A 26,732-nucleotide genomic window follows, 5' to 3' on the forward strand; every position below is an offset into this window, starting at 1 on the left:
CACCAACACTATTTATCTCACACGACGACACTCAATCTTTATTAGTGAACGGATACCTCAGGTGTCCCCCTCCGTGCATTATTTCAGTCATGAACGGACACATTAGAACAACCACCGACGTGTCAGGCGGTTCAAGTCGCTAGTTCACATACAACTGAACACAAACATTTTTTTACACAAACATAATATTTCCCAAATTATTAGGAAAAATGTTTGCTCCTCATAAATCCCTAACCATATTGTTTCACAAATAATTCAATACTCTACGAAGAAGCAATATAATAAGTGGCAGAATAACAACATCAAAGTTCTCGAATCTGTAATGTTTTTATTTCCTTCTTGGTTGATACAAACTTTCATCTACAGGTTTTTACGATTCCATGTTATTGTCGTGTAAATGTCGAAACATCAAATTGAAATAAAATATCATAAAATACAGAATATGGTTAGTATTGAAACTCTTCACTAGAAATTTATATTCGTTACCGAATAGATGCCATAAAAAGATTTATTAGAAGGTATAAATTTTGCAAATTGATCTTAAAGTACATTCCGGAACGAATTGATATTAAATAAGATATGATTACCGGAAACCTATCATCTTTTATCACAATTCGTTTTATAAATTTTTTTAGACCATCTTCAGCCTGGGTCAGAATTGTAGAAGTTGAAATTCTGTTCTTCTCTTATTTTAGTTGAAGTACATAATCCGTGATGAAATGTAGTAACGCGTGTCTTTTCCAAAAGGATAGATGACCAAACAATATCATTACAAGTTAAATATTACACGAGGGAGTACTGTTAATCTAGATAATTGCCAATTTTAATGTAGGTGTCATTGAATAAAAACCGTGATTCTCATTCGGATTTATTTAGTAAAAAAATGACATAATCCATTAGTAAATTGTAATTTTGAAACAGAAGAATTCCGTGAATAAATATCGTGTCCTAGTGTCCTTTAGATAGGTATTGTGATATAGATTGGTCACAATTTTCTAGTAAAGATACATAATATAGATTTATCCAAAATCTGGAAATCTGAGTTATCCTTCGGAAGCAATGAAAACAGCAATATTATATGAAAACACTATGCCACTATCAAATACCATGAAGTTGACCATCACAAATCACTACAATTTACTTTTTAGCACATGATAATACATTTCTGTCAGATTTCAGTACAACATCATTAACTAAAGAATATAAGAAAAAGAAATATTCAGCAGTAGACAACGGAAATATAGTCATAAAATATCTGATATCGGTTTTCTTGAAGATATACAATAACGATTTTGCAAATCAATCAAGGAAACATCAGATTCACCTTATTTTATATTAATCATTATATTAAATATTCGTTACTAAGATAATTTAAAATATTCCTGATATATGACAATGCATATGAAACGTTCTTCAGCTCTATTAAATAAAACCTAAAATCAGACATGTAAACAAACCTTTTCGATACAACATAAAGTGACACTGTTTATAATGTGATCACCGATAAACTGTGACAATACAAACAACTAAATGTTTGAAAGTTCACTTTAGAAGTTTACTTTTAGATCGTAAACGATTTTTTCATAAAGGGAATGTAAACATTTTAACGACTGTTAAAAGTAAAACAAGTGAAACAGAGCTTCCATCTGCAAAATTGATAATATATAGACCATTTATTCAGAATAAGTGAACAACAGATTATATATGCATTACTATATCTACAATTTATCATGAAATTATTTCCTATTTTACAGTGCTTTATCTGTACTGTGCAATACACCTATATAAAACTTATAATGGAGTACGAATGCTAAACTGACCGAGTCATTTGGACGACTTGCCTTATATTTTATGGATGCGTTGACAAAGTAGTTCCATTGTTAAACATAACAAAGGAAATAAATGAATAAGAAGAGATTTTTAGTCGAAGACGAAGACCAAACTTAATCAAGATTTATGCACCCAGGCAACAGTGTGAAGGAATGTTTTCATTAGATATAATATGTTAGGAATAAAGATAGTCTCACTGAATGTATTATTATATGTCCCCAAATTAAACTGATTCCGTTGTTTATCCTCCCGTGATCTTACCTTTATTATATTACGTTTCCTATTCAGTTATCTATTGACCGTTGTGTAGTGTTATCACTGCTTAGTATACATTTCATTTTCTTTTCAATTAACAGGTGTTTGCACATCAACCAATATCATATCTAAGATAGTTCATATATGAAAATCCTTTTGTAAAAGTGAAAGGTATTTGTCCGCGGATCTAGGAATGAGGGTATAACCCCGATGGAATTTGACGTTTTTGTCGGGTATAAACTAACGTTTATATAGTGAAAATAACGATAAGTGGAGACCCATAAACCCCTTAGAAAAACAATACAATTCCAAAACCCCTCTGGAATATGCATTACCATTTGTCGACATGTTTGCGACGTCTTTGGTAAAATAACTTGTGCCCGCAAATTGAAGGAAAACGAAAGTATAATTTGCATGTTTTAACAAACATTTATGTCTTATCGAATATTCGCCTTAAATGTCCGTACGTACATAATTATCGCAAAATAACAATGGCATTTCTACAAAATGGATAAAAGATCTTTTGTCACAGGAATGTCAATTGCTCTGTCAATTTTTATAAAACAAATTATACTTTGCATTTGTGTATCTAACGAAACCTTTGAAAACTTCAAACGATGAGAAAGAAATGAACGAGCATAATCAAAATATTATATTTGTGGAAATATTATAGATATACAACCTGCCTAAATTTTGAGTAAACTGTATATAGCCAAAACATCTGTCATAATGGGAACAATATCAAATCTTTCAAACTTAAACGTTAACAATATGAATATTTTTCAATGTTATAAACAATATACGTTACCGTTTATATTCCCTAATACAGAAACTACTTTATTTGAAACCCATATCACATCACAAGAAATCTCTTATTTACAAGATGTTACAACAGTTACTCACGATATATTATTATAGAAAAATATCCTGTGCTATATACATCTATACAAAAGGCGTCGTTTTATTGAAAATTACACATACTGATCTTTGCAAGTGACAAACTATTTTTTCTTATGTTACCACTCCATGGAATAAAGAATAAAAATATGTCTGTCGCTAAATAACTTCAACATCACTTCTTTAATATATTCCAAATATTAAATCCTTCAATGTGATATGTATCGAAGTTTTATTCAACAGTGTTACACTATAACTGATGTTTGATAGTAAACTATAGAGGTGTACCAGCATGTAATAAGGTAAACACACTTGGCCGCTGCGTAAACAAAGTAGTAAATGTCAAAGGGATTACTTTGATAAGTGTTATAAAATACACGGTATTCTAAAGTCAAGTAATGTTAAACCATCTTATCTGATGGCAACATAATGTAAATATACCAATTAGCTTAATGTTTTATCAATTAAAAGAGTCTATTAAAATGTGTCGATTGTCTGACAGGTGGTCAATCAATCATTAGATTGGTTATTGATCATTTGATTTTTTTAAACAATGTCAATCAATCAGATAAGCTTAGATGCAATGTTGATTAACCTTAAAATCGGGTTAAATCCAATATTCATCTAATTAATACCTAGTTATCAAAAGATTTTTTTTAAATAATGATTCGTGGTCTTCATAAATGACGAATCTTTCGTTAAACCGTAATGACCATATTGGAATGAAACTTGTAAAGAAACAATAGTCAAATAATTATTTACAATTTTTACCCTGAAAAACTAACCTAATTTGAAAGTTATTGACAGTGCCATCCCAAGAAAAATAGCAAAACCGTTACAAAAAGTGAAAACTCAATCTTAATGCAACTTTCAAAGAAAACCAATACCATTTATTTCTAAAATTGAAGCTATTTAGACAATTTCATGGAAGCGTAAGAAAAAAATGGAATCAACTTACACGTTAACATTCTTGAATAATTGAAAACAGACAAATGATACACAAGATGTGCATTTAAAGGACAACGGGATAAATTAGATTATATCCTCGAGGGATGAAATGAGATTAAACGAGATTTTCAGAGAGCAATCTTAATTTTGCTTGTTTGTTTTTAATTTTAAAAATGTTTAAGTAATGAAGGTAACATGATGTTTTCGCACATATTTCGTTAAAATAATACTACAGCGACTTAATAATGAACACTTTTATATCCTATTTTAATAAGTTTTTTTTTCTTGCTTTTGGGTCTATAATTCTCTCCAAACACTGCAAAATTGAAGACACTGCAGGCTCGAATTTATTAACCCTTTGAAATAGCAAAATGTTAAAACAGTGAACTATGTGGACTGTCGTCGACGCCAAGATGCAACGGTCAAATCTGAATGTTGTATTCTAGACTAGAATATGATATAATTAACAATTTGGTAACATCTGTACAGAAGATACTAACAGTGTATTCACTGAGCCTTTAATGTGACACTTTCACAAAATTCCGTGAATAAGTGCGTATGGTTCCTTAAAAAAAGAAATATTTCCGAATAACTTCCCTATGCGTTTAATCATTAATGGCAGACTTAGGATGATGAAAGTAGATCGGCGTTTAAATATACAACTTATTAAGAGTGTGATTGCTTTCGATACATACTATTACGGAATTACGCAGACAAAACAATACCAGGAAAAAACGCACGATACGATTCTGTCATATATTTCAATACCAAAATTTTCATGTATTTTGGGATCGTCTCGTCTAGTCAGTCTAGCATAAATAAGTGATCAAAGTATTGAATGCAGTTTTGTACATCCTCTTTTATTACAATCGTAAATAAATACCTGCAGTAAAGACAGATAATACCTCAAACATTTGAATACTTTGGCATATTTTATGAGATAAAGGAGAATAACATGTCTTGCATGTCTCTTTTCTGCAATATCTTAATGTAAGAAAAGCTTGTAAATTTTCTTAAACGAAGTTATTGGAAAAAAGAAATTCTCAAAGAGCAATGCTTGAAATATAAAACATAGCCCTAATATGATTCTGTATATATACAAAGCAGATATCAACCTTATTGTCTCACTTGATCAGTAACAAATCAATATTTGAATATGCTACAAAGACAACAAATTTAACAGCTTTAAGATTATTTCCTGTCAAAGCCGAACACAACTTTCGTTATATTTCTATGTTATATTTAAAAAAATTGAACTCTTTTAATCAGAATGAAATGAAATATAATTAATTAGAAAGCAATTAATAAACGAAAACCTACACGATTATATGAAATAAATGGTCTCCTCAACATCATCTCCAAATGTTAAACTAGATTGCGTGAACCATCCAAATTTAAAAAAACAAATGAAATTATAAAAAAACAACGTAGGTTTTCAAAAAGCGTCGAAAATACAAACAAACCTTGTTAACACCATTACCTACAATATTTACAAATTGTCCACATAATTATTGTTTTAAAGAATATCAGTTAATGAAAACACGATCACTTTTTGTCATATCCAATTTTCTTAAATATGTAGGGTGATAAGGTACTCCACGATAAATGTACAATAAATGTATTGAATCGATCACTATCTTTATTAATTACAGTTTCCTTTGATACCAATCTTAAACAATTGTACCGTTTTTATAACAAATAGTGTTATATATACACTTTTAAGACTCTTGTTATCTATTCATCGCCAACGTTGATAAAACGTGAAGGCATTTCATTGATTCACTGCATAAATCATTGTATAAATTCAAAATAAGATTTCACACGTGTTAACAATTTAAAAACCATAATTTGCTGCAGTTAATGTTTCCGTTTCTAATAAACAGAAAGTTTATAAATGAACTTGGTTGAAAGATGTCTGATTTTTCAAGATTGAAAATTTCTTTTTGAACAAGTTTGTCAGGAAAAGTTAAAAACGTTTGAGCTACAACAACCTCATAAAAGTAAAATATACTCAAATCATATTAAATAAAGTCCTATCTTTATTGTCTGTCTGTTCTATTTTCTTTGGTAAATAAAACTTTCTTTAAATCATGTTTTCTCCAATGGTAAGGTATTCTCTAAAATCAAACAATCCCGCCAAGTCAAGTGACGAATATTGCTACAGGTTTATAAATCTTTAAGTATGTTTCATTTCTGTAATAGTTTTAAAGTGGTAATTTTCAAGAGAGTGTGACACCAACGTGAGTCAATTGGTACATTCAAAGACAATCATCGGTACAATAGAAAAAATACTTATACAATTTGAAATAAACAGTACTTTTATTGTTCTGACCCAAGTGAATATGAAACAAATATGATGACCGCACACTACGACAAATATTGAAAATGTTTCAGCCTCGGTTTGATTGAACATTTTGAAGGAGCAAGCTTTGCCAACGCCCGCTACAAATTGCTTTTGCAGTATCCAACATTTAATACTTGTAATTGTGAAATTCTGAATTTCGAAACATCCGCAGAATTATGTGTTCATATGCCGATGACCAAGTAGCCTCCAATGCGAAACGTTCATGCCATTCCACGAAAAGCGGCGTATGATCTTCCAGGTAAATAAAACTGACCGTGCCCTAAACGAGGAAACTATGGGCGGATAAATCGAAATTTAAGAGGGAATCAGAGGTTTAGAAGCCTGCTTATTACAACACTACAACAAGATTTAGATAGCAGGAAACATATCTTAGGGTTGATTATACAGAATTCAAAATATATCTAAAGAATACTGGAACCACCCAAATTGAAAAAGGTCAAATAGAGGAACTTACAACAATGATCGAAAATATATGTCTTTAAAAGTATAGCTTTAGTAATGTAATTGTCAATACCATATTTGTGAAATATCTTTAAAATAGTCGTATAATGATATTTAATGTCTTGATATTGTGTTTTGTAATTCTGTTTAAAGTCACATCAATGAATACTTAATCAGATTTCGAACTTAAACATTTGAATAATTAAAAGTATCTAAAGGGTACAAAATGAGCTGTACATTTATATATAAGAGGATGAATACATGTCAGTAACCTTTAACATTTAAATGTCACTTTGAAGAATTTCTTTAACTTCAAAACAGAATTGTATATATGGGTTATTCTAATTGGATTAACGAATGTTGGTCTGAATGAAGAACCGTTCTTCTTTTTTATTATGGAATGACCCTTTTCTGAGTTTCTTTTGACTATTTTATTATAACAATGTATAAGTATTACAATAATTGTATACATGTAGTTATGTGAGCTAAATTATAAGCAATTTTAAGTATGTACACGTTTTGTAAATATTTTAGTTACTATAGGATTATTGTTTTTTTCAATGAACGTGTGGCGAGACACGGGAAAAGTGCTTATTGGACAGATGTCGTTCCGTGAATGATGAATGACCCTGACAAAATAATGCCGGTGTTTAGCAATGCAAAACAAAAGAATAAGACGGACTAGAACGACTCGGACAGAACTGATTGATATCAATCAAATTGTCATGTATCTAGGCAACAATACGGTAGGAAGTTTTGCATCGTTACAATAAGTGTAAAGGGAAGATCGTATTGTAAAATGCAAACTATATAATTGACGTAAAATAGCAAAATATTCATCATATTAATCACAAACCCATGCTCAGAATGCAGTCTGTTAATAAAGATTGATAATTTTTATGCTCAGATATTCTATATTGCAGGCGATCACTGAAATGACCATCATGCTAATATTGACAGTCATTTAGATTAAGTTTTAAAAGTCTTTAGAAATTGTTATACCAATCATAATTATATCTTGTCTATAACGGATCTTCAACTAATAACTGTATCGTAATGTTCATTACACTCTACCGGGGTATATATCCTTTGTCACAGCAATACAAATTGCCGTTTTAAATACCTACTAGTTAAAAGTTAGGAATTTGCTTCAAAATACAATTTAGCTGTCGAAATCGATAACACAATTATGGAGATTGAAGGAATTGCATTGGTGTTATGTCACAAAGGTGTATTTTGGTGTTAAGTTAAAAATGCTATTTTAAAATGTAAACGACAATTATAGTTACTGTTCTTACAGTTCTTATTCATAATGCACCTCTACAATATACAATATACATACATTAAGACTATATAGGTTAAACATACAAATCTAAATAACCAGAATAATTACAACGGTATAATACAAGTTACTTTTACTAGAAGCTCATTACACATGTTTTGTTGTAAAGTTATATTTCATAGAGTTCGTGGTCCTTTTGATACAGACAAATCAGTACGTTTTAAACCAAGAGAATACCATTTCGTTGCTGTATTGACAATATAATTTCCTACGTCATATATAAGTGGTCGTTATTACTGTTAACTCTAAATCAACTTATAATTAATCTACGGATGAGATAAAATACTTTTTCATATTTGTTCGAGAGTCGCATAAGGTAGTTTGTATTTATTACCCTGAATACAGAAAAAAATCAAACCCTGCATGTACCATTATGCTTCTGCTGTATAAGGTGACTTTAAAGATTTCCATTTTAACTCTTAAAGAAAATAACTGACTATATTCGGAAATCGTATAAGCAAATCTATATTTAGAAACTATATAACTAGTATGTATAAATGCATGGAATTGGACTAGTCAGTGAATAAATGTATGTCTAAATAAAGGCTCTAATAGAAGCAAAGAAAATCTTTGAAATAGAGCATTGAACCTAAAACATACGTATTCTTAACTGTCTTTGAAATTATATCTAATCAATAGCGACCAGTCTCCTATGCTATACATGCATTCCTCAGACAAACTATTTTGGAACGAAAATTGAATTGAACTTAAATTACATAATAAGAAAATGGATGAATTCTTTATTTAATCTACGTTCTACTTGCAGATGCCAATATACTTACTTCTTATACTGAAGATTTCTTTACTTATTTAGTTAGCTAATTATAAGATGGCATAGTATAGTGGTATATTTTGCATGTCATCCTTGATACATCATGTTTTCAAATATAGCTGATGAACAGATGCACGGACGGCAAATCAATAAAATGAATTATTGAATATTTTTTTCATATAATTCATTAACATGAAAAGAAATGATGAAAAAAGATTTTCGAGTAAGCAAAGTTCAAAGAAACCATCCAACTAAGGCATGCAAAGAAATGCAAAAAACAGGTATAAATAACTTTATACTCTATATATTTCCTTAATAGAACCAACCCAAAGCAACATTTGATGTATACCTCGAGTATCAAGAAATTAAAAACAGTTTGCCTTCAAAAGACATGAACATGAAATACACAAACAAACATAATTTTCAAAGATTTCAATTAGTCGATTGTTGAAATATAAACCGTATATTAAAGTAACATAAAACCTGGAATCGTTCTAACATCATTGCACGCAGAGTTTAAATTATGCTAAATATTGAAAATATTTAGCCAATTTCTTTGAATAATAGATCAACATACAAGTAAAGACCGTTGAATAATTGAAAAACATAACAAAAATACTTGGGAACATGAGTTTTAATAAGATTATATCCCCATAGGAAAGAATTGGATTAAATTTGAATTTCCCTGAAAAGTAATGAAATTTAGTTTTGTTGAGCTATTTGGAGTGTCTCTTACAACTACTCCCCCACATTAACTGGTTTGAGCTTTTTTTATATAAATTATGTGTCATTAAAATATACAAAACACCACATATTCACTCAAAAACCTAGGGTATATGATTGTTAATGAATTTTTCACTCTCAGGAATACAAGCTTAATAAAGGTCTTTGGATATTTTCCCTGCTTTACATTCAAACCATTATAACTTTTTATTTGATCTGCTCAACTGAATGTAACTGTACATAAGGCACACTTATCATAAGAAAACTGAAAACGCTATAACTGTGAGAAATACGGTGATGTTCAGGTCAAGTTCGTTTGAAATCACATTGTAGCAGCTTAAAATCAGTTTTGAAACATGTTAACATAAAACTTATTTGATAGCATATGATACACGTCTCATTTATCCCGTCAACAACTTCTATAAGTAGTAATACATTAATTTTATACATTAGTTTGCCAAGTTATCAGATGCGTTAAATGTTGGCAACTATTCACAGATTAATGTCAAACATTTTGACAGGCAAATATATCTTTACATATATTTCCCTATCTTACATGTACTGTATTTAAATAGCCATATTCGTAAAGCAGGCACATTTAATCGTACTACAAAGGTAATGTACATTTAAGTCGACAAATATAAGCTTTATATATTTAAAATTGTAACATAAATGATAGACAATATTGAGAACATGTCAAAGTATTGAATAAGTTTGCTGTTTGAAAATGGAGATATCATCATTTTGTCAAATTCATCCTTAAAACACAATTATCATGTTGCACTGTCTTGACGCACAGAAAACATTGCATTCATCTATTTAAAATGAGTGTCAGATATATTCCCTTCAGTCTCTAGCCTAACAAATCTCAGCGGTATAGTCTGCAGGATTGTTTCATATCGATTATTAAAAAAATGACTTTGCCACATTTTTAAAGAAATGTATTTTTTTCATATTTTAAGAAATATTTATATTTTATAATTATGTTCTTTTCAGAAAATAATTGTATTTTTGTATATATATCAAGGCGCCAATATTCAGAACCTCGCTTTTTTCTGCTTTCATTCAAATAATCAAACTAAAAACGATTAATTTCTTGAGGTTGGTAACTTTTAAACAATTAAAGTAGGAAATTTGTTAGGTAAATTGAAAGACGTCTTGAAATGTCTGAGTTCAAATTATATTGTTTCTTGTATAATGTATAAGCGGATGAAATTTACTTTTTCAGCGCTGTATACATTAACGCTACACATACACAGAAGCACGCGTTCGCGTAACTAAATTGGTGTCAATGTGTAACAACCGTAAAATAAAGTTATTCTTCCGCGATAAGCTGTGGAATTAGAATGGTATGAAACCGAATCTCTGATAAAAAGTAGTTAAACTCAATATTAATAACAAGTTTTACTTGTAAACAATTTACTTGGGATTAACATATAGATCTATATGCACAATTGTTTTTCATTTAACCTATCATGCATAATGTGACATAATAAACGTGAAAATAATTTAATTTACCGTACATGTGCATGTCTCTCGTTTTTATCCATTCAAGAAACATATCAAGCCATTATGATTATTTTTTTCACATTTACATTATTTTATTGTCAGTACAGAAAATAACAACCTTGTTCAAATACGTGTATCTTTGTTTCAAGCAAGAGGTTATTTTCATTATATAACTATTCACCTCGCCTGTAAAGATGACAAAATGTTATCTGGAGAAGATGGTCTTACTAAAACACTTTTCAGTTGCTAGATCCCATTTTTCTCCTCCTTCGTTTGAATTAAAACTATGATCAACCTTGTTTTTATTAGATCAAATATTTATTTATCCTAATATTTCAAAAATGTCACAAAATATTTATTATTTGATACAAAGCATAGAGGAATGTCAACACAGAAGAAATTCAAATGACATTTGCATCTGTGTACACGTTTAAAGTTTATCTTCATAACTAGCAAACAGAACACGGTATTCTAGTGTCCTATCTTGTACAATAAATTAATTACATTAACTTGTTTATTAGATGTCTAAATAACTTATGATAAATCAATATAAAATGTGTCAAACGTCTGACATGCAGCCATTTATTAATATTTAAAATTTTAATCGATCTATACATACTGTGTTTTTAATATAATTATTATGAAACAATAACATGGTGCATGATTTCTCGAAAAGATAGCAATGGTTGTGCAAGGTATAGGTAACTTAAAAAAAACACATACAGTACAGTTTCTTTATAGTTATATCTCTTAACATAAAAAAAATCAACTGATTTTTTCTATACAAATTAAATTATCTATTGCGATGGTATCACAATATAATAGAATTTCTACTCTGATATTATTTAGAAGTGATAAACATGCTTGATAACGCCAAATACGTAAGAACACTTCAAAAACATTTTCATTTGCCCATTTATACAGGCTTTAATACTTTTGATAAGTCCCGGCCTTCTTTATTAAAAAAAAAGATTATTTCATGTTAATATTAGTTAAATTATTGTAAGCAACATGTCAGGTGGTAGCATTCATATAGAAATCAACGCATTTTTCATGCATATAACTATTATAAGTTATAACGGGCACTATTTTTTTATTATATAATTATCAAATAAGTACATACATTTGTACATCTATTACCGCTAAATGATTCAATATGCGAGATTTTTAGAGGTTGATAATAAACATGCTGAACAGTACAAAATAATAGACAGACTGGCCAATCAAAAACAATTAAACATCTTTGAAAAGAATATTCAACTATCTGGCATTTTTCAACGAAATGCTTATTCAAAAAACAAAACAAAAAACTGGAACAATTCCGACAATTTTGCTAGAATATTATGAAGTATTCTCGGATAAACATACACATGAAGCTGAATAATTGAATACAGACAAATGATACACAAGATGTGCATTTAAAGAACAACGGGATAAATTAGATTATATCCTCGAGGGATGAAATGAGATTACATTGGAATCATACTGCGGGCAATCTAAACTAGGTTTGCTATTTTTTAATTTTTAGCCATTAATACAAACTCGAAAAAATCAACCATCATTTTCATCGCTCATAATACTGTACGACTGCTGATAAAAAACAATGAAGAAAATCATAATTAAACACAGTGTTCCTAATGCAAACTTACACCAGTCGCAAAAAGAAACAAGAGCAGGTTGAACCGGGTGATGCTCCCCGACTAAGATTTGGACACAGAAAAGTATATCTTTTGTAGTTTCAGAGTTATGTCCCAGAAAAAGTTCAAAGTGTGATAATTCCAAACTCAGGCAATGCAGAGTTAATGTTCTTTGCACTGCACTTCTACTCAATTAGATCTATTTACCGACTTGAGCGCGACACGTCGTCTCAATATTTTGATTATTTCTGTGAAAAAGTTGTAAAATCCGACTTCAAATAACCAAGTTATGGGCCGGACACGATTTTTGTTCAAGGTCATGCTGTAACCTTGACTTTCAAGGTAGCGACCCAAATTTTGAGCACGACACGTAATCTCAATATGGTGATCATTTCTGTGAAATAGTTGTAAAATCGGACATCAAATAACCAAGTTATGGACGGACACGATTTTTGTTCAAGGTCATGCTGTGACCTTGACTTTCAAGGTAGCGACCCAAATGTTGCGCGCGACACGCCGTCTCAATATGGTGATCATTTCTGTGAAATAGTTGTAAAATCGGACATCAAATAACCAAGTTACGGACTGGACTCGATTTTGCTTCACGGTCATGCTGTGACCTTGGCCTTCAAGGTAGCGACCCTTATGTTGCGCGCGACACGTCGTCTCAATATGGTGATCATTTCCGTGAAATAATTGTAAAATCTGACTTCAAATAACAAAGTTATGGGCCGGACACGAATTCGGGACCGAATACGTACTGACGGACTGACGGACAACCCGGCGACTATATGCTCCCCCGAAATTTTTCGGGGAGCATAAAAAGATAAAAAAAAATGAAAGCAAAGAAAAAAATAAAAATCCAAACATTGACTATTTATAGAGTGATTAAACATATGTTTTCGCTTTTAGAATGAATATGTTAAAGAATAAAATAACCTAGAGAAAATTGCATACTATGTTTCGGAGTATTTATTAGACTAATGTGGTAAACAATATGAAGACACAGGATTATCAGACAAAGTCTCCAAGACGTCATGGTAATCTAGCCCTATTCGTCTCGAAGCCAATCATGTCAGTTTAAGTATCAATACAACTTATATACACCAAATAAAACTCCGAAATTCGACTGTTGCGTGCACAAATTGTTTCTGCATTCTCTGTTTATGGCAGTCGTAAAAGAAAACTCCGGTAAAATTGAATAATACTTCCAATATTTGAACAGTCAGGACCTTTTGATGAGACAAAAAAATGCAACGTATTTCAAAATAGAATACCGGTATATATGTAGTAATGATGTATACAACACATGACGATAATGAATTTAGAGAATTTATAGACATTTCTCCTTTAAACTAACTAACATTTCAGTGTGTGATAGATATTAAATTATCGAATACTAGTTACTGTGCTACAGACACCGAATGATCATCAACTTCTCATTTGCTTTACTATTCTGAACATTTCACAGAATGTGCCTTTTTACTAGTTTGCAAAACAATTGAATTATTGTTTCAAGCTACTGTACCATATTACAAATAATTCTAACACCATTAAACAATGCCTGAAAATGATCGTGTTTGCTAACATGTATCATGTTGGGTTTAAAACGCTGAACATATTACTTGATGGTGGTGCAATTCCGGACTCATATAAGATATCAGTTAACAGGGACAGCTTAAGTCATTTTAAAAAACAAACAGTAATTTGCTATGGTATAGTTGGTGTTGATATTTGTTCGGTTATAAGAAAAAATATTAGTTTGAAAAATAATTATTTCTTTACGAAAAATATACAGCACAAAAAGTCTAACCGGAGGTTATTTCAAGATGTATCTGACCATATGGTTCAGATTGAGAAAAGATAAGAACCACATAGCAAAGTGTTGTTCTACGACTAGAAAGCTGTTGCTGTAAGGTCAATCTTCATGTATTTCAGATTCAATTATGATTCCGCCAAGGTGATGAAACGTCCATCAACGTGTTCAGGAATAGATTGCTTATCATAACATATTGTAAGAAGAGATGAATGTTAATGTATTAGTGGAATTAAACACGTTGTTGTATTATCATTTATTTTATGATGAATGTTCTCTTATCAAACCAACCAAAGTAAAACTTTGAGAAAGTGAAAAACATTCAGAGGTGCACATCTTGCTCAATGCACTAATTCTCACAAAAGAGCCGACCAAATTTTAAGCACTGTTCGTAGCTGTGAACCATGCGTATCCAGATTAAGGAGAATTGATATAATTGTAACTGGCATAACTGATGAAAGCTCAAAACCTTAAAAATAGTTTTGTCTCCCTTAATTATAAACATTTCTTTGCAAATACTCAAAAGCAAGGACAATTTTACCATGTTTCTGTAATGGTATGAGGATGCAATAAGCACATTACACAATGGCTGAATCATAACGTGAGCAATACAATAAACACGAACATTACACTTTTATCACTCAACAAAGATACATACATTTTAACATCAAAGAGAAAGAAGAAATATATACACAGGTTTTTTTCCCCACTTCATGATCTACGACAATAGAGACTTTGCAAAATTACTTTCCGGGTACAGATAGTATCAAATGAAATTTGACCGAGGTGCTATTGAATACTAATGAAACTTAACACAACCATTCTATTGTGAACTGAAATAAGTATCATCTGACAACGAAAAATGAACAAAAACAAAACTCTAGCAGATGAATATTGTTTTTCGAATTTAAGACAGTTTGGTCATAAATATCTCGGCGGTAGAGGCTTTCCGTGTTATTTAACCAATAATAACTCATTTTACAGCAAGTAACTGACTTCTTATCACAAATGATTTCTGAATCGCGGTAAAAGTCAAATGACCACTTAATTTAATGCCCAAGATGAAGTGTCACGCCCGAGAATCGAACCAGCGCCCCCTCCTTTACAAATCCGATACTTTCCCTATTGAGCTAAGCGGGGTGACTTATGTTGACATAATAAAAGAAAACAATATGTAATAAAGCATCCACAAACGGCCTTCTTTTTTTCTTACCCCTATGTAAACTATTTATGACAATTTTCAATTGAACATTAAGTAACACTGCAGTTTATTTTTTCTTATCACAAATATTATATCAGCTTTAAAAACCACATTATGTTTGATATAAAACGTATATATTAAACTTAAGTTCAAAACACAATGTTTGTATTCATCATAGAAATCGATTTTAAGTTAAAGTAATTGAGCTAACATTTTGATAAATGTTGTTAAAAGTTACGGTCTATATACATTGTAAAAGGTTTATCTATTTATCGATAAATATAGTAGTAAAATGATCAAATATTTCATTGATAATCTTAATAATATCTTCTCGTTCATTTTATAAATGCCCTTAGTACGCAAAATCATATTAGTGTCAGAATTTTGTTTACAATCGATTTAATTAAATTGAATATTTGACTATTTCAAATTAGTTGTAATTGATAGATTGTAACCATTTTCGGTCTGTTTTCTTTCTTTCTTTCTCTTTCGTTCTTTCTTTCTTTTCTTTTTCTAGTTTGTTTGTTTGAATGTCTGTCTGTCTGTCTGTCAGTATCAATTCGAATCCAATTTGATGCATGATTTTGTTAGGAAGTTATTTTGATAACAGTATTTCAAAAGCTACATATATGTATGAGAATTAAGATATTTTCTTCATCCCATACAATATAGTGTTTTGTATACATAGATATCTTTTTCTTGAACACTTTCCAATTAGTCCTCTAAGCGCATATATAATTACAGTATACTTTGGCAACAATCGCCTGTCTAATAACGAATGTTGTGACAGATAAATAAATCTTCCTTCTAAGTATATGTCTCTTTTCCTAAAAACCTTTTTATAAATATCACTTTCTTAAGGAAAATTGTATTAAACTATCTAAATACGGTGAATTTGAACACATAAATAGGTAAATTGAGCATTTCATACAATAAACGTAGACTTAAAGTAAATATTTACAACCTTGAGACGTTTTATATATTTTCACAATTGAAAATCGGCCGCAATAAAATCTATTCATCAAAGATTACAAAATACTTAACAACCCTTTAAACTGCACGAATAATGGCAATAAAGTTTTATTTGAATAAATACACAGTTTGCTCAAAAAGTGGGGAAAAAAACAGTGTGCATTTTATTGTATTTCATAGATTTGAAATAAACTTTTTAGTTACACTATAATACAATTATATAATTGGTAAAAGCGTCAATAAGCTGTATATGTGCATTTAGATTGTAGTGGTTACAATCTATGTTCACACAGTTAAAAGGACAATGAAATAAAGCATAAGATGCATTGTGCAATAATGTTAATATGTTACTGTTACACTTAAGAAAGATACAACAAACCTCTAAACAGACTATTCCGATTTATAAATACGAAACAATTATCCGATTTCAATAACTAAAATGTACCCGACAACACCTCAAATTATATTCAATTCTTACACCAAGTGACACTGAATTCAACAGATGCAGTATTTAAACTAGCTTTATTTAACATCATCAGGTATGCGTCCAATACGTTGCACAATGAAAGTTTTCATCCGTAACCTCTCCTTGACCGATGCGCAAAAATGTTAGAGCATAATATGATCCAGGTATGGTATCTTCAAAACGAATTAACAATCTCCTTCTTTAAGCACGTTAACTGTACCTTAACATTGCCTTAATACCTTATTTGGAAAATGAATTCAATTAATTTTGCGAACAATTAACTATCATATAAGATAATTAATAACTTCATAACAAATGATTACAAGAGGGCCATGATGGCCCAAAGTCGCTCACCTGTATATAGGCCCCTGGAGCGGGGCCAGTTTAAACCCCAGGGCTTTTATTTGAACAAACTTGGTTGTATATGTATGCATGTATATTATATATATATATATATTTATATATATATATATTTATTTATATATATATATATATATATATATATATATATATATATATATATATATATATATATATATATATATATATATATATATATTATATATTAAATATATATGTATTTATATAATATGTATATATCTAAAAAAAAAAAGTCAAGCTAATGAATGACCCCCGGGGCGGGGCCAATTTTGACCCCAGGGCTTTTATTTGAACAAACTTGGTAGACACCCATGAGAACATGTTTCATGCTAAATATCTTAGCTCTAGCTCTTTGAGTTCTTTAAAAGAAGATTTTTTAAGTTTTTACTATAAGCACATAGGGAAAATCAATGACCCCCGGGGGCGGGGCCAATTTTGACCCTAGGGCTTTTATTTGAACAAACTTTTTAGACACTCATTAGAAGATGTTTCATGCTAAATATCTTAGCTCTAGCTCTTTGGGTTCTTTAAAAGAAGATTTTTTAAGTTTTAACTATATGCATATAGGGAAAATCAAAGACACCCTGGGGCGGGGCCAATTTTGACCCTAGGGCTTTTATTTGAACAAACTTGGTAGACACTCACTAGAAGATGTTTCATGCTTTATATCTAAACACTAGCTATCTGGGTTTTTTCAAAGAAGATTTTTAAGTCTTTGCTATACACAGTCATATAAGGAAAATCAATGACCCCCGGGGCGGGGCCAATTTTGACCCTAGGGCTTTGATTTGAACAAACTTTGTAGACACTCACTAGAAGATGTTTCATGCTTAATAGCTAAACTCCAGCTATTTGGGTTTTTTTAAAGAAGATTTTTTAAGTTTTTGCTATACACATATAAGGAAAATCAATGACCCCCGGGGCGGAGCCAATTTTGACCCCAGGGCTTTTATTTGAACAAACTTGGTAGACACCCATTAGAACATGTTTCATGCTAAATATATTAGCTCTAGCTCTTTGAGTTCTTTAAAAGAAGATTTTTTAAGTTTTTACTATATGCATATAGGGAAAATCAATGACCCCCTGAGGCGGGGCCAATTTTGACCCTAGGGCTTTGATTTGAACAAACTTGGTAGGCACTCATTAGAAGATGTTTCATGCCAAATATCTAAGCTCTAGCTCTTACGGTTTTTTAGAAGAAGATTTTTTTAAGTTTTTCTTATTGGTTGCCATGGCAACCAGAGTTTTTAATGGAATTTAAATTTTTGAACAACTTTGAAAGGGGTCCACCTAAGGATCATTTCTGTAAAGTTTGGTTGCAATTGGCCATGTAGTTTAGGAGGAGATGTTGTTTGAAAAGTTTGACGCCATTTTTTGAAGGACGCACGACGGACGCAGAGTGATGACAAAAGCTCACCTTTGAGCACTTCGTGCTCAGGTGAGCTAAAAAGGGAGCAAATCACTCGAATACAGTATATATTATAATCATCATTATAATAGCATAATTCTACAAAAATCATCTGTCAATGTACATCTCTATGATTACCAGTCTGTCGTTAAATGCTAGTGTGTCCACGTCACTTACAAATATATATAATATATTCTCCAAGACTTCATGTTGCCATGCTGAATCATAAAACTTCCAATTCTCAGTTTACACGAAAAAGCAACTGACAACATATGATCGTTTCATTCAACAGGAATATTCGTTCAGATAAAGATATAAATAATTAACGAAATGTGACGGAAATAATCTAAAATCTTCAGAACGGTGCTTAATTTGTAAATTTCCTTCGTCTTACTTAACAATTTTCCTCATACAAAGAATTGGTAATTAACTTCCAAATGTAGACTTTTGAATAATTTAAAACCTACAAAAGATGCACAATTTTATCCTTGTAAGAACAACTGAATAGATTAAATCACGCTATTTTAAGATAAAACAAGATTATAATTTAGTCACTTAAGCCTTTAAACCATAATATAGTTACAGGTTAAATGGATGATGCATTTTTATTCTCTAAATTTTATGCAGTTTTTATTTTCACATCAATCCTACAGTACTGTGCGCAACTCTGAAGCATGTACATACTTATGTTATAGCATACGAAACTGAAATTTGATAAGAATAGTTACAGTCTCTGTAGTACAAAGCTCATCTATAAAACCAAGTCTTTTGTTTAATGAGTATTGAGCTACCTCTTAAAATTCTACTTCGTAAGCTTCATCAACACTTGCAGTTTCTGTACCTAACTCTAATTGTTTCCCATTAAAGTAATCATTCTACAACCAATTAAGATTGAAATACAATCAAATGTAATCAGTAAAACCAATTAAACGCATGGTTATATGCAACCATATACGCTTGCGAAATGTACGGGAAAGACAATTGTTGTTTAGGCCATATATCGTTACAAGTCAATTGAATAGCTTATTCACATAATTTGATTATATAAAAATGTATTGCCTTTAAATTTTTATTTTCAACTACGTGTGGTCCTATCCAAAAGGTTTTAGTTATACCAAGCTGACGCAAAATTTTCTCTCGAATGAAAAATATCCCATTATGCCATGCATAAATACAAACACCAATAATTTAAACGTGAGAAAACTGATGGTTACAAAGCTCACGGTCAATTTTAATCAATGGTTCATGTGGCCTGAAACAAATTTGTATGTGAATATGAGGGACATTGTAACGCTGATGAAACAGTTTCCAATATATTTGTTTGGTTGGTTTTAAGTCAACAAGACACAGTAGAGTTCATGCAGCGACCTTCCGTGTTTCAGAAGACCCCAGGTGCCCCTTCGTGTATTGATATTATTGTCCGGAGAAAAGACACTTGAGTAGAACCACTGACCTTCCCAAGCTACCTGGATAGCTTTCCGAGCAAATGTTTGATGAGACATTTAATACAAAAAGTAAATCAAAAGAGAACCAATGGTAAAAGTAATAATTATATCTTACATATTTATATTTTTGATTGCATTACACAATTGTTAATTCATTATTCACTTACAAGCACAGTATTATGTTTCCCTTTGCGTTTTGTTCTCTGATGTTTGTTTGAACAGGTATATATAACAACGCAATTCACATTAATTTATTTAAATATTTGTTATAAACAGCAGCACATATATTACGAGTTAGTAAAGACTGTTACAGTCGTTATAATCTAGAGCATTACGTTCGACAGTACAGACCGACAAAATGATTATTACCCATACAACTTTTGGGGGTCTTTAAATTAAAGCTCATTTTTTAAAAATATTTTTAGCGTTTTCCGGTTAAGCAATAAACCTTTATTCTACTATTTGTATGATACGAAATAAAAAAGTCACGTAAACATGATAGGGCTTATTCGCACACTTTGCCAAAACGCGTATAATCTATCGTGAAACATTACAAAATTATTATCTATAGTGTATATCTTCAAAAGTTGTTACCGGTATTTGTTTCTGCATTGTCATTCCCTTTAAAACTAAATAAACAGATGATATGTCTTGATAGCAGCCTTTCAAAACAAATGTGTGGATTACAGGAAGAAATATGAGAATGCATGTAACAAGCGAATATCAAATGCATCAAAAACACGGTAAATATATGCACTAACTAAGATGTATCCACCAAGTTTGATATTTGATGGAACATGTTGAACCTTGAATAAAGTAAAGTATATTTTACATTCAATTCAATTTTGAATTTGACAGACTATAATTTCACATGTCAGTTAGATAGAATTGATAAACATTGTTGACGTATGCTATATGCTAATACAGGTGGCATTTAAGTCATTTTACGCTAGATTGTATGACCATTTTTCTGCCGTGATCTGAATAATCAATAGCCCATTATACGACAATTTTCGATTTATATTCAATTTCCTGCTCACAACAAAGGTATATTGAAAACTTCAATGATTTTTTTTATTTCTTCTTAAGCAAACATTATTCTATCTTTTTTTATGAATTTAGGATTTAAGCATACTACTAAGTCAAAACTTGAGTTACTGAAGTCTTATTACAGTAAGACTGTTTATGTGAATACGCACGTTCATGATCCTTAATGTTGACTGCATATTTCAAAAATAAGTCACCCCTTCGACAAGAATGTCAGTGTTCAATTTCAAAACATAACAGAAACCGTAACGTTGATTTATGTACTGTGATTTTGATGGAAAATAACGATTATACGTAGATTTTCAATGAATATTGAAATTATATCACGATAAGGCGGGTGATCGACAGGTTTCAAAAGCCATTTATTTCAATTTCAGTATGATTAACATGTCTACGTTTTGAACTAAAATACTTGATTGACTTTATTGCAAATTAGACATGACCGGCTAACAGAGGAAAATGCTAATCGTGCTGACTACATGTTTTCCTATGTCCACTAGTGACAACTTCAATCCAAACCAAGCCTAATATATTAAATGGACTTGTCATTCTTTCAATTTGGACAGAACCATTTATTGTTTAAGAGGAAATTTCAAAATAAGTACTGACTAAATAGGAACAGTGCATACTCCATGATCAAACGACACGGATGTATATGCTTGCTAATCTTGGTCAGCACTGGTCGCATGTGTATAATCAGTTGCCGTTACTAGGTGCCACCACAAGGCAAAAGCTAAGGGTTCGAAATTGTTCTATGAATACACCTGAAAGATGACGACTATTTTTATAGCATCAGTTTGTTTAAATCCTATAATACTATATATTTTCATGGAATATACTTAGCATTAAAATGATGATGACAATGATTACAACAATCATAACACTCTGGAAATCAATCAATTATAATTCTTGAAAAGATACGGTATCTGCTAGAAGGTAAAAGTTATGATATTTATGCTTCATGAACACTGTTATTTTACAGCATATTTCTTTAACATTTGACCAGGTCATTCTGCTTCATCCTTCAAGTAACCAGGATGCGTTTACAATCGAACTCTCACGCTTACAATCACTCCTATAATTTCCTTCACTCGTCGTAAATGTTCAATGTTTATTCAAGTTCAACAATAGAGGGCTTGTTTGATAAAATAACAATAAACTATCAGTATGAATGGAACAGTTTGTGAAGTGTAAGTACTTTGACCTGCTGTGTAAATACTGTTCTATATGACAACGGGCTACCGATAAAGAAACAATTCATCTTGTTTTATATATATCAATATGTTTTAAAAAATATATATGCTATTGTTTTTGCAGAATTAAAAAAAAACAACAATGAAAGTCATCTGACGCAGATTAAAGGCACATTATGTCCCAGAAACGAATAAATGTTTACTTCTTATGAGTTTTAGAACGTTTAAATAATTGTTTAAGAGCATGTTTAATGTTTGTTACCTGTATGTTTCAATAAGATTCGTTATCAAACTTCCAGTTTATATGCTATTACTTCAGTTTAAGAATACCGGATTTCATTAAATGAGCAAACTCAGTCAATTCGCTATTATCAAATTTAAAATGTACCCAAACAGTCTCTATCTGAGTTCAAAATTTTATTAGGACACCCTACAGGACTTTCCGAGTGTGTGGGAGTGTATAAACTATATACATGATATATAAGTTAAATATATTATTTATCTAAATTTTGTTCGATGTCATCCCTCGAGAATTATGGGACATGCTGGAAAACTATGTGGGTTGATATTGTCTGCAAATCAATACATAATTTTTATATAACGATAAACACACTGAAATTCTATGAGCGTCCATTTCGTAGGTAATTGGTAGTTGGATATTTGAATAGCCATCTACCTAACAGCTGGTAGTTGGTAATTCTTATCCACTATTGCCAGCATAAAATGTTCGAACACATCATACATTTAAACAGAATAAAGGAGGGGACATAGTTGGTGATTCGCGTGATACCCCAAGGTAGTTGGTTATTCGAACAATACAAGTATTTCTCTAAAAACACAAATTAATGTTCAAGAATAAAAATATCAGATATAAGACATGATAGACTAATTCTACCAAATGGTATCACCCCGTCTTATTACGTAAAATGCTGTAATTCAGTTTAAATATAACATGTAACTTTACTATAAATCTCAGTAATGATAAGCTTATGCTTAATAGATAATTTTATGTTTTAAAGTTTGTCTTTACAAATATCATAAATATCATATAGTAATGTGATATCATGACACTGTGCCTAATACCTACACAACTTAAGTACATTATACTTAAACATGTTGTATACAAAATGTAAAAGTACATAATTATGTTTATATGTCATTGCTTATTTTAGCGTGTGCAAATAAACAAAACGTCCAAAAAGACACGATTTTCTTTACACTATAGAAGGTAATTTGTGACAAGTATAGATGTTATCATGTATAAATGTATCCATCCCCAAACGTTTTACAAAAAGCATCTTTACATGTTTAACAATACAAAATGTAACAAGAAGACATTCCAACTGAGAGGATTAGCTTGAATGAAATAAAATACTGATGAAGATAACATAGAAAATCTGTTACTACAAAATTTGAATCGTGGGAGTCCCCATATGTTATATTATCAATGATATAATATTATATCCTACTTTTGCACTCGAGATTGATAACATATTAAGAACGCTTAAGAAGATGAAAGTGGACTTAGACATTGCAATTAATTTCTAATACTACAAAAGCAGTGTCCTATAAATAATTCGATAATAAAATCGAATATATTCTACAAAAATCATTCGTTGAATTAAATCAGGACCATTAACAAACACTTAGTATATGCCTTCTCAAAATGAAAAAAATCAATCATACTTTTTGTTACATACGATCGTATATATTCATGTGATCTTTATTTTTAGGCCTCCGACTATAGTTTCTTCCAAAGATGTTATAGAATAACACAAGAATACTTTCAAAGTTATTGAAATGAAGTTAAGAAGTTGACTTTTCGTGCACCTATTTTGTATTCCCCTTCTACCAACAGCAACCTGTTCACTCAACAATTAAATTTAAAATAAATCGCGCTATTCTCGTGAAAATAAAGCATTTCATTCATACGGATAATAAATTAGCATATAAAACTTTTAACCAGGTGTAACATTTACAGAGACAAATATTTCATTGATAAATGTAACGCGGAGAAGGTCGCTCTTATAAGACATAATTACATGTCAATTTTCATTAAATATGTTTTTATGGGTGGAGACTGTAATTTTGTGAAATTTAGTCTAACTACCTCTTCAAGGTCGTTTAATCTTTTTTTTCGATGGATTAATTTACATACTTCGAAAACGTATTTACAAATGAATTAGATATCACATTAAAACGCCAAACTTAATTATGGTAAAATGTAAGGCGCTAAAATACACTTCAACCGCAATAACTATATTTGTAAATAATTTAATTTATGTTCCGTTTTCTAAATAGTTATAAATAAATGAAGTTTAAAACCATACATTTATCATATTACAATAAGCATCATGTTTGAATTACAGAAACACATTTTAATGAAGAACAGCCTAAACTTAGCAGACGACAATTTACAAACACTCAACATCTGTCTCTTATCTACTGAAATCTACGTTACCATGATATTCCGAGAAAAACAAAATCGTGGTATGAATTGTTTCTAGTTCACAAACCTCTACAATAAATAATCCTCTTGAATCCGGCTTATAAATACACGTATAATTATCAATGAATGCTTATTATCACAATTATATACACAACTTTCACTGAATAACTCTACGAAATGTCCCAATATATGGTACAACCATTAATTCACAATAACTATATGAAATAATTCACAATTAATGTATGTCAGCTTTTCACAATAAATTTCCCTGTTGTCTAAGTCACACTTACGAATATCTTGATACCTTTAAGTCTTTACCAACTAAAGTATTCCAATACAGCGGAAACTGTCGCTATAATCCATTGATGCAAGGTTTATACAACTTCAACAGCTTACCCTAGGATATTAAGTTTAGATAAATACTGATGGGAGCCTAACATTGAATGTAGCTGTGTAACAAGTAAAAACATCTGACCGCCGCGGCGTTCAAGTAGTAAATGTCAGTAAGGGTTTAACTTTGATTACAACAATTTATTACATTGTACCCCCGTCTGTTTTTGTAAACTTTTACAACCCTTTAGGCCATCTAACGCGGATATAATTGAACTATTTATGAGCTCTAGCTTCTAATGAGTACAGTTATCCTAATAAACAGTTTTGTTGTCGTGATTTTTTTTTTACTTTACTGAACTTAAACCTCATTTCAATAAGACAGATAAAACTTTTGACCCAAAATAAAAGATAAATTATTGAAGCAGTTAACATAATAGAGCGACTAAACCATCTAAATGCATTAAAAGTTTGTTTATCTTTGATAGAGAATTAATCGATTTCGAGATAAACTAATTGGATAAATATTATGATAAATAATGTTAAAGTCTGGAGGATTACAATTCCCTCTTAACATTGGTATAAAATAACTAAACTTAGCATGTTTATGTCGGCGTACGGACACGTTAAAGGGTCTCCAATAGGTGAGATCATGGACTTTCAGTTTCATTAAAAATATGTGGTGTATAGGATTTTAAAATCAAACAGAACAAAACAAACAAACACTCAGAAAGAATAGATTCTTATGAAATGTAAATAAAATAAATCCAGTTAATATTTTAGATATATCATAGATATGTCTCTTTTATCAGTAGTAGACATGTTATAACGCCGATACGGGTATTTTTACATTGATACATACACTGATATTACACAAATTACTTTTCAACATTTTGTTATAGTAAATTTTCAATTCAATTTTACGCATGATTTCGCTAAGAAAGTTAATGTAAAACCTGCAGTTTTGTAGAATGTTTAAATATTGAAAACTGATCAATGGAAAACAGATTCAAGGTCGTTTGCATTTCAATTTGTGACATATATTTATCTCTAGCTTCATGTTCAAAACAAAAAGGAAAAACGCTTTGAAATGGAAAAATAAATGTACGTTCTTATTTGTAACGATATTTCTAACTTCCTGAATGATAAATAACTTGTATATCGCGGGCTAAAGATTTGGCGATTATAATTCATTTATTCTGAAACATTGTTAGTTAAAGCAGCCTGCATAAAGATTCACCTATTTTTTATAAAATTATAAAGGCTTTGATTATTTGTAAACATAATCTGTTAAGCCAATTATGA

The 26,732-nt window shown here is 30.6% G+C and overlaps 1 protein-coding gene across 6 annotated transcripts in view; it reads right to left on the reverse strand.

The window, feature by feature from the left end:
• LOC132741599 (uncharacterized) overlaps nucleotides 1-25,633 on the reverse strand; it is a 76,358-nt gene extending 50,725 nt beyond the window's left edge. The window contains exon 1 of one of the 6 annotated variants that reach the window (XM_060729805.1): nucleotides 25,110-25,633. The gene's annotated coding sequence lies outside the window, so the exon portion shown is untranslated. Of the gene's footprint in view, nucleotides 1-2,893; nucleotides 3,304-25,109 lie in introns of those variants that run through there. The other 5 variants (XM_060729804.1, XM_060729809.1, XM_060729807.1 and 2 more) reach the window with 5 other exon arrangements.
• Between the last annotated feature and the right edge of the window lie 1,099 nt (nucleotides 25,634-26,732).

Source organism: Ruditapes philippinarum, unplaced genomic scaffold (assembly GCF_026571515.1).
Source record: "Ruditapes philippinarum isolate M1 unplaced genomic scaffold, ASM2657151v2 ctg5170_1_1_1_1, whole genome shotgun sequence".
NCBI classification, from domain to species: domain Eukaryota; kingdom Metazoa; phylum Mollusca; class Bivalvia; order Venerida; family Veneridae; genus Ruditapes; species Ruditapes philippinarum.